Raw genomic sequence first — 9,166 nt, forward strand, 5'->3', positions numbered from 1 at the left:
ACTATCATAAGCATGACAGTGTTTGATCACTCCCAATAAACTGTCATCACATCACAGCCATTATAATCAATCCGTTGACAGCATAGTGAAGACCAATTGACAGAGAGCCTAAGTGAAGAGATGCTGAATTTTGAGTGGCTGTACCTTTTCTTATAAATAAGACCATCCTAACTGTCCTGTCTGTCTCTATGCTCTTGCCGTTGCAGGCCTAAAGATGCAGTGGACCCCAGAGCACGCGCAGTGGGCGGAGCAGCACTTTGACATCACCTCCACCACGCGCTCGCCGGCCCACAAGGCCGAGGCTTACCGGGGTCACCTGCAGCGCGGCAGCAGCACATACCAGTACGCCTGGGCCAACGACGACATTTCTGCGCTCACCGCCTCCAACCTGCTCAAAAAGTACGCTGAGAAGTACTCTGGCATCCTGGAGATGCCCAGTGAGAGGGCCCTGCTGAACTCCTACGCCGAGGCCGGGATGAACGGCAGGAAGGGGGATGGCGAGGCCTGGCAGGAGGGGGTCTACTGCGTCCCCGAGGGGATGTCTATGAGGAAAGGAGGGGTGGCGGCGGAGGTGGCTGGTATGTGCAGCTCTCCGTCCCCGAGCCTGGCCTCCAGCGGCCTAACAGAGCCTGGTTACTCCAGCAGCAGCTGTGGTAGTCACACCGCCACGGCCCTCCACTCCTCTGCAGGCTCCTCTCAGGAATACGGCCCCAGCTACAGTGGCTCCTACCTGGGCTACAGCTCCCAGGTCACCACCTCCCCGCTTCACAGCTCCGGTCTCTTGCAGCCCCCTCCTCCGCCCCCCCCCACCCCTCCCTGGTCCCGACCTACAATGGGGGATCCTCCAACCTCTCTGGCTACAATTACCCACATGCCGGGTACCCCTCCCAGAGCTCTGTGGGGCCAGGCTACAGCCCCGGGGGAGCCCCCCCTCCATCCTCCTACCTACCGTCAGGGATCGCCGCTCCCACCCCCCTGCCCCCCTCCTCCACACTCCCCGGGTACCCCTACCAGTCGCACAACCTCGGCCCCATCGCGCCCACGCCTCTGAATGGCAGCTCGTCCAACTCTCTGAAGAGAAAAGCCTTCTACATGACAGGGCAAGGAGAGATGGACTCCACTTATGGAAATTTTGTCTATGGCCAGGCGCGCAGCTCCGCAGAGAGTCCCATGTACAGGGTACCGGACAGCAGCATCTCAAATGCGGGCGGAGGGAACAGTTTTGACAGGATCGCTGACAAGTCATCTTTGCCGTTTAATCCCCACAAGCAGCCCATGGCCTCTGAGCAGTCTGCAGGCGGAGCACTCACCCCTCCGTCCTATGCCTCCACCTTGGGTGGCTCGCGCTCGGCCGACTCCCTGGGCAGCTTCACCTCTCCCTCCCTAAGCGACCAAGGGGACGAGCACCGCGTGCACCTCTCCCACCTCTCCCTGACGGGGGCGACCTCATCCTCCCGGCCCGCTGAGGAGCAGCTGAAGAGCAGTGACCCCCACCTCCTGGACATGGTGACCTCTGAGATCCTGCAGCAGGGACCCCCGGTGGACTGGAGTGACATTGCAGGCCTGGAGCTGGCCAAGGCCACTCTGAAGGAGGAGGTTCTCTGGCCCATGCTACGTCCGGACATGTTCAGGGGCCTAGGTTCGGCCCCGAGGTGCATTCTACTGTTTGGTCCCAGAGGGACGGGCCGGACGTTGCTGGGCCGCTGCATGGCCAGCCAGCTGGGGGCGCCCTTCCTGCAGCTCAGAGGCTCCACCTTGGCCACCAAGTGGCTGGCAGAGGGTGACAAGATCCTGCAGGCCTCCTTCCTGGTGGCGCGCTGCCGCCAGCCCTCAGTGCTGTTCATCAGCGACGTGGACATGCTGCTATCGGCCCAGCTCAACAACGAGAGCCCCGTTCACCGGCTCAAGGCCGAGCTCCTAGCCCAGCTTGATGCGTTGCTCCTTGGGCCGGCGGATGACTCCAACAACCACGTCCTGGTGGTCTGCTCCACCAGCAAGCCCCAGGACATGGACGAGGGGCTGCGACGGTACTTTGGCCGGCGGGTCCTGGTGCCGCTGCCGGACGGTTCGTCCCGCCACCGCATGCTGAGCCAGCTGCTGTCCCAGTCCCAGCGGAAGTACTGCCTCAGTGAGGAGGAGCTGGTGCTGCTGGTCCAGCGCACCGAGGGCTTCTCCGGCCTGGACGTGGCAAGGCTGTGCCAGGAGGCCCTGGTGGGCATGCTGCACACCTCCTCCCAAGGCCTGGACCTCTCGGTGAGCATTATGCCCACAGGCCAGATGCGACCCCTCACCTACCAGGACTTTGACAGTGTTTTTTGCAAATTCCAGCCCAGTATATCGCAGAAAGAGATCGACACGTACACCGAGTGGAACAAAATGTTTGGGTGCGGTCAGTGAACCTCGTGGGGTGGGGGGAGTCCTCAAGAAAGAGGCGTTGGGAATTCTTTGACCTGGCTGTGGTGCTAACCAGAGAGGAAGTCACACAAGAGGGGCGACGTAACCCCCCCCCCCCCCCCCCACACGAGACCTGACACCAGACGTGGAGAAACATCAAGAGACTTGGTTGGAGTGATACCTGATGGTTTGGCAGGTAACGAGCAGAGATCTCATTAGGATGCTTGACACTGCTAAAGCCAGGCATTGTTTACACATTTTGAAGGGGTCAACTTGAGACAGAGGAGGACCCTGTGTGTATATATATATATATATATATATACCTTTGTTGTTGTCCCCTAAAATGTAGTTGGCTAACCAAGTGCCTGTAGTGGTGCTTTCTAAATTCTAATTTCTTTTTTTTATGTATAATGATTTTGTTTGCCTCACAATCTACATTAATGGCATGTGCTGATATTAAGAGCTTTAAACTTCAACAGCGAGATTAAAATTAGAGTGGCGGTTGCCAATGGAGATGGTCAATGTTTTTCTCCTGCCATTTCACCAAGTATCAACAGTATTCCTCAGGGGGTGACAGTAATCTGGACCCCCGATCCATACACTTCATCTCTTTTGATCCTCTGTCTGCAAAAAAAACTCAGGAAAGTGTTTGTGAATTGTACAGTACCTCAACGACATCACCACACATAAGCACTATGATCCTCTGAGAGTATTAAGACCAGGATTTTTGTCATTTATATAATATCTAGAGAAACAGTGTTAGGTTTACCTCGAACCTTCTAGGCGAGACGGTCAAGGAGATGAAAATGAATGTAACCAGATTTAGTTCTGGAACGACGGGACAAATAAGTCAATATGGAGGTGCTTAAAGTGAAGAATTTGGTGATGAGTTCCGTTTCCCATGTTAAGGTTTTTCGAAAATGCGATGCCCTAGTGTGTTTTTCTGATCCTGCCTTGTGTATTGATTGAATCAAGAGCGTTGTTCACCTGGTGTTTTAATGAGGCACAGATGACCACGTATAGTGGATTATATTGTTGTCAACAACCCACAACTCTTTAGAGGGAACGGTGGACTTCGGTTGCTATTGCGTTATCACAGGAAGCCATAGAACTGCTGTACTTGACGATGAAGCAGAAACCAAATGAAAGAAAGCGAACAGTGCCGTGACACAGTTGTGTGACTCCGTATATTCCCAGAATAAATGCAACATCAGGATCACACATACTTTCTGTTCCACCTTGGTTGGTTTTAACTCACCTAGGAGGCAGCAGAGCAGTCGGAGGACAGCCTCAGATCCAAAATGGCTAGTTGCTAATGACTGCTCTATGTCAGCCAGTTGAGTCAGTTTGAATGAGAAAAGGCTGCCATCTTTATTCATCACCGAGGTCAGAGGTTCAGCACCAGGGGCTCAATTCCAAACCGGTTTTCAGTTCCTTACCAGAGGTCCTCATTGGCTTAACCAGGTACAGATCTGACATGATTGGATTGTTCACATCGGTATGGCTGTAGAGCCACCTAGGCCTCTGGAATGCTCTGGGGATTTTCGGTCATATTGCTAACACCTATCCAGTTGTGTCATATCTGCAAGGAGACTCAACAAGGGCTTGCGGGTAGGAGCTAGAAATTGTTTTAAGATATTTGGCCAATCGCATCTTCATTGTACAGTATGTGCACACATTACCCCAAGAACATGGTCAGGGTGAATATACTACTAATTTGACACTCGTCCTGGCTCTTAAAGGCCCAGTACAGTCAAAAATGTGATTTTTCTGTGTTTTATATATATTTCCACACTACGAGGTCAGAATCAGAATAATACTGGGAAATTGTGAAAATTATGATAATGTAATTTTAGTGTAAGAGCTGTTTGAAAAGACTGCCTGAAATTTCTGCCTGTTTTGGTGGGATGGAGTTTTGGCCATTCGTGGTGATATCACCATGCGGTAAATTAGTTATTAGACCAATAAGAAAGAGAGTACCAAACCTCTCTGCCAATAACAGCACATGTTCTGTTTTCCACCCCACACTCAGACCACTCCCAGGATGTCCTAGCAAAATTCTTGCTTGAGAAATTGCCCTTTGCTGAGAGCTATATATATACCATTTTAATTGAAAGCAATCACAGTAAGGTACTTCAATGTTACCCAGAAATGATTTGAAATTGAGATAAAAACAGCTGCATTGCACCTTTAAGAAACGTCCAGTCAGTCTACTGTGGTCAGTACCAAAAGACCCACAGAACAGTGATTCATAGCTCATTGTGTTGCATTTGAATGTATTTTGTTGCTCTTCTTTTGTTCTCTGTGCGTGACTGTTGCTAAGCACCACAATGGTGATGTTGAAGTACCCTAGGTGTATTATTATTATTGTACAACAGCTGCACTAGAGCATTCCTTTGTGTGTATTTCTGTCTCGTCTTTAATAATCACGGGTTTGCAATCCCCGAGCACTGAGATTGCCAGTACCACGTTGCTTGCGTTTACGTTTTTGTTTGTTTTGTCAACTTGTGACCAGTGTAACGCTTATCTCTTCCTTTGATTGGTATTATTTCCAATTCTGGTTTGCATACCTTTTCCATTTTAGCACTCAAAGGAATTTAGATGGAACTTGCTGTGACTGCACAGGCGCTAGTCTACCACGATGTCTCGGATATTTAAGATTGAACACTTCTCCAATTTCTCTCACTTGGGTAGATTAAAGGGTGGATCCACGGAAGTAACACGGCCATAATATAACCACTTACATGGCCTTTGAAACTTTGACTCAAATTATACTTCACTCATATAAAATAATGGTAGGTGGGTGAAATGTACAATGTTTTATCGATATACTACAAACAAACAAACGGAGTTACTTAAGAATTAGCTGAATGCACTTTCACATAACTTTAATTCATCGGAATGTTCAAATGTTTCACAAACTTGATACGGTGTCAACAGACTTACACACAGCCTGAGTGTGCTGTATGTGTAAAAGCTCATCGCTAGAAGGCTTATTCTGGAAATAGAAAATGGAGTCTCCTACATTCTCCTTGACCCGCAGCCCAGGCGTGTGAATCTCACTTCTCCATTCACTCTCACCGAGGAGAGGAAAGGACACGCTGAGGTGTGTGTGTGTGTGTGTGTGTGTGTGTGTGTGTGTGTGTGTGTGTGTGTGTGTGTGTGTGACAGCGCGGCAACAGCACATGGAAACTGCAGTGCAGTCTGTCAACAGCCTGACCAGAACGCGGTCTATCCCATAATTCAGTCTGCCATCTCTAAACTGGTGTACATGAGAGCACAAAAAGCCCATTCCTTCACATATACAGTACTTTCAACACAACCAAATCACTTGAATTGTACTTTCCAACCGATCTTATATTCTTTGTTTTGTTGCTATGTACTTGGCTTCATTTTTGTCTTTGTACCAGAACTGGCAAGCAATGTTATTGGTGGTTTCTGTGTTTGTTTATTTTTCCCTTTCTATTCAATCATTTTATTATAGTGTTCTTTAAAACATTTCTACCTCATGGCTACATATTATACATGTAGTATTTCATTTATGTCTTTTGAATGTCCTACATTTGTTGAAAAATCGAACAAAAGAAAAAGAAAAAGGAAATGGGTGGGGAGCAGGAAATCACAGGTCCTTGAGCTTGAGTCTACCTCAGAGGCACTGAGCAGAGGAGATGGTGGTACAGTCTAACGTGTGTCTGACAAAACTGGATGCACACTCACTCAAGACACCGAGCGACATATAGATACACAACACCCGCAAGGAAACATTTTTAGTGGACGGGAGAAAACTGTTGGACTTTGCAGGTCCTCTCCGAGGTTTCTCTTGATGCATCAACCAATGCGTTGCTTTAATCTTTGGTGAACTGTAGTTGTGTGATTGTGTATATTACGTGGGCACACATGAATATGATTTGGATTGTGTGGGATTTTATATATAATTAGTATATATAAAACACACATGCACAAAACTTTAACTGAGTGTAACGTGTTTCTGTTGTACATATTTATATACATAAATACAAACAAAATGCACCACATACATGTTTATATGTGTGAATATGTTGCCATACTTGCAGTCGACTTAAATGTATTTTCATGTAATCTGTCTGAGGTACAAAAGACAACAACTGATTCATTAAAGATGTTTTCTTGAAATAACATTTTCTGGTTGTATTTTTTTAAGGTCTAAGGTCTTCAATTGGGCTTTTGTGTTCCTTGAAAATAAAGCTTGTTTTCATGACATCCTCTAACTGTGTTGAATGCCAACATAACAGTAGAGTTTACACTCTTAGAAAAAAAGGTGCCATACAGGGTTCTCCGGTTTGTCCCCATAGGGGAACCTTTTTTGGTGCTAGGTAGAACCCTTTACCTAAAACCCTCTATGTGGGACTCTTAAAAATAACCCCCTGTATATGGTTCTACCTAGAACCCTCTGAAGGATCCTTCCAATAACCATTTTTTATAATCCAAAGGTTCTTCCTAGAACCCTTTATGAATGGTTCCACCAGCCTTTAAATGAATTGTAACAATACATTATACACTGATTGTACAAAACATTATGAACACCTTCTTACTAATGAGTTGCACCCCCTCCCCCTTTTTGCCCTCAGAAGCTCCTTCATTTGTCAGGGCATGGACTCTACAAGCGTTTCAAAGGGATGCTGGCCCATGTTGACTCCAATGCTTCCCAGAGTTGTGTCAAGTTAGCTGGATGCTCTTCTTTATACACACAGGAAGCTGTTGAGCGGGATAAACCCAGCAGCGTTGCAGTTCTTGACACACTCAAACTGGTGTGCCTGGCACCTACTATCATACCCCGTTCAAATGCACTTAAATCTTTAGTTTTGCCCATTCACCCTCTGAATGGCACACATACACAATCCATGTCTCAATTGTCTCAAAAATCCTTATTTAACCTGTCTCCTCCCCTTGAAGTGGTTTTAACTGTTGACATCAATAAGGGATCATAGCTTTCACTTGGTCAGTCTATGTCATGGAAAGAGCATGTGTTCCTAATGTTTTGTACACTGTATATATCATGAGGCCTTTCATTGAGGGCATAGTTATACCCTAACAGAGTGGTGTTAGGAAACCCTGGTTTACAGGCACTTCAGGCCTGCAATTCACATTATGCTATCTTGCAAAGTGATGTGTAATTCCTAATGGAATCCAGACAGAGTTAGGATATCCAACAAGTCAATTTGTTTATCACCCGCAACATTCATTCAGAATTAGGGAAGATTGAATACTGAGACTACCTCAATGATCTAAACTGTAACAACCATCTCTTTAACGTGGGCAATAAGTCCAACGACTAACAGATTGGTTTAGTTAAAAAATATGTCATTTGTCTTTGTGTAGCATAAAATTAAATCAACCAATCAATGTACATGCAAGAACACATTTGAAACAATTCTAAAAATCCCCCTGAAATAGAATATGCTGGAAAATATGATATATGGTTCCATGTAGAATCCCTCTTGCCTTCAAAAGATCCCTTATTGCCTTTCCGAAGAATCCTTGCCTTCCAAAGATCCCTTATTGCCTTTCCGAAGAATCGTTCTTGCCTTCCAAAGAATCATCAAAGAACCCTTTCTTCCAAAAACGGTTCTTAGGATGTTATAATTCTAGGTAGAATCTGCCTTACAAAGAAATGTTGTCTTCCTAAAGGGGTTCTTCAGATCAAAACAGTTCTTGGTAGAACCCTATCCCTCTGCAAATAACCCTTTTGGAACCCTTTTTTCTAAAAGTGTAGTTTCGATTTAAATCAAGGCAGTACTTTTGAAAAAAACAAAGTCCCTGCTCTGCGAGATCTTAGTAATATTTTTTTTGTGTGTGTGTGTGTGTGTGTGTGTGTGTGTGGGGGGGGGGGGGGGGGGGTGTTAAATGTTGTTTTTACACAATGTACATTTCCTGTAGTGCAAATTATTTGATATCAAACACAGGTAAAATGGAATATCTTCACAGCAAGATGCACTGTGTATGCAGTATACAGTAGATAATGCACATTTGTTTAACAAACCCTGTGCCACCTCAACCTACAACATGTGCAATTCAAATATTAGTTATTTTGCAGTGCACCAAAAGTCTAGTCATACATTTCTCTCATTAAAATGTAACAATTCATTTATTTTTGTGGGGAAAGTGTCAAGTAAAAACACTAAATCCTTACCTCACACAAAGAATTCACATAAAATGACTACCATGAATGTAAATTAGGTGATTTTTTCTCTACCATTTTTGAAAGCATCATTATATGGTTGATGGTAAGCGTAGGAAGCTAGCTACAGTGTAATTAGCTGTGCAAAGCAGACGGAGATTTCAGGTTGCTGAGCAATGGAGTTTCTGCTTGGTCTTTGTCTATTGTACTTTGCTACATGTTATCTCTCTGAGGTCTGTGAGATTTGAGGTTCAGCCACTGCTCCTTTTTCTTGCCTTGTTTTTAAAACAAAACATGAAATGTTAAGTTGATTTGAAAAGCTACAACCAGTCCCATCCTTACTGCGTGTATGTACATTCTATTACAGTTTGGCCCAATATGTTGCAGGCCCAAGGTCTTCTCATTACAATACAAACCTTGGATGGGCTTATAGATACAGTACATAATGTTAGCTCATTCAGGTTTCATTGAAACAGTTATATATGTATGTATTGTAATGGTAATCTTATGAGTACCGGTAGATCATTGGTGGAGCTCTGTTAAATCAATGTGTTGGCATTTTGTTGATATCAAAGAGGCACTTACTCCTGTGCTCTTCATTTGCATTGCAAATAT

At 45.7% G+C, this 9,166-nt stretch overlaps 1 pseudogene; it reads left to right on the forward strand.

Moving 5' to 3' along the window:
- LOC110528802 overlaps positions 1–6,547 on the forward strand; it is a 37,358-nt pseudogene extending 30,811 nt beyond the window's left edge.
- Positions 6,548–9,166: the final 2,619 nt, after the last annotated feature.

This window comes from Oncorhynchus mykiss, chromosome 7, assembly GCF_013265735.2.
Source record: "Oncorhynchus mykiss isolate Arlee chromosome 7, USDA_OmykA_1.1, whole genome shotgun sequence".
Classification (NCBI taxonomy): Eukaryota; Metazoa; Chordata; class Actinopteri; order Salmoniformes; family Salmonidae; genus Oncorhynchus; species Oncorhynchus mykiss.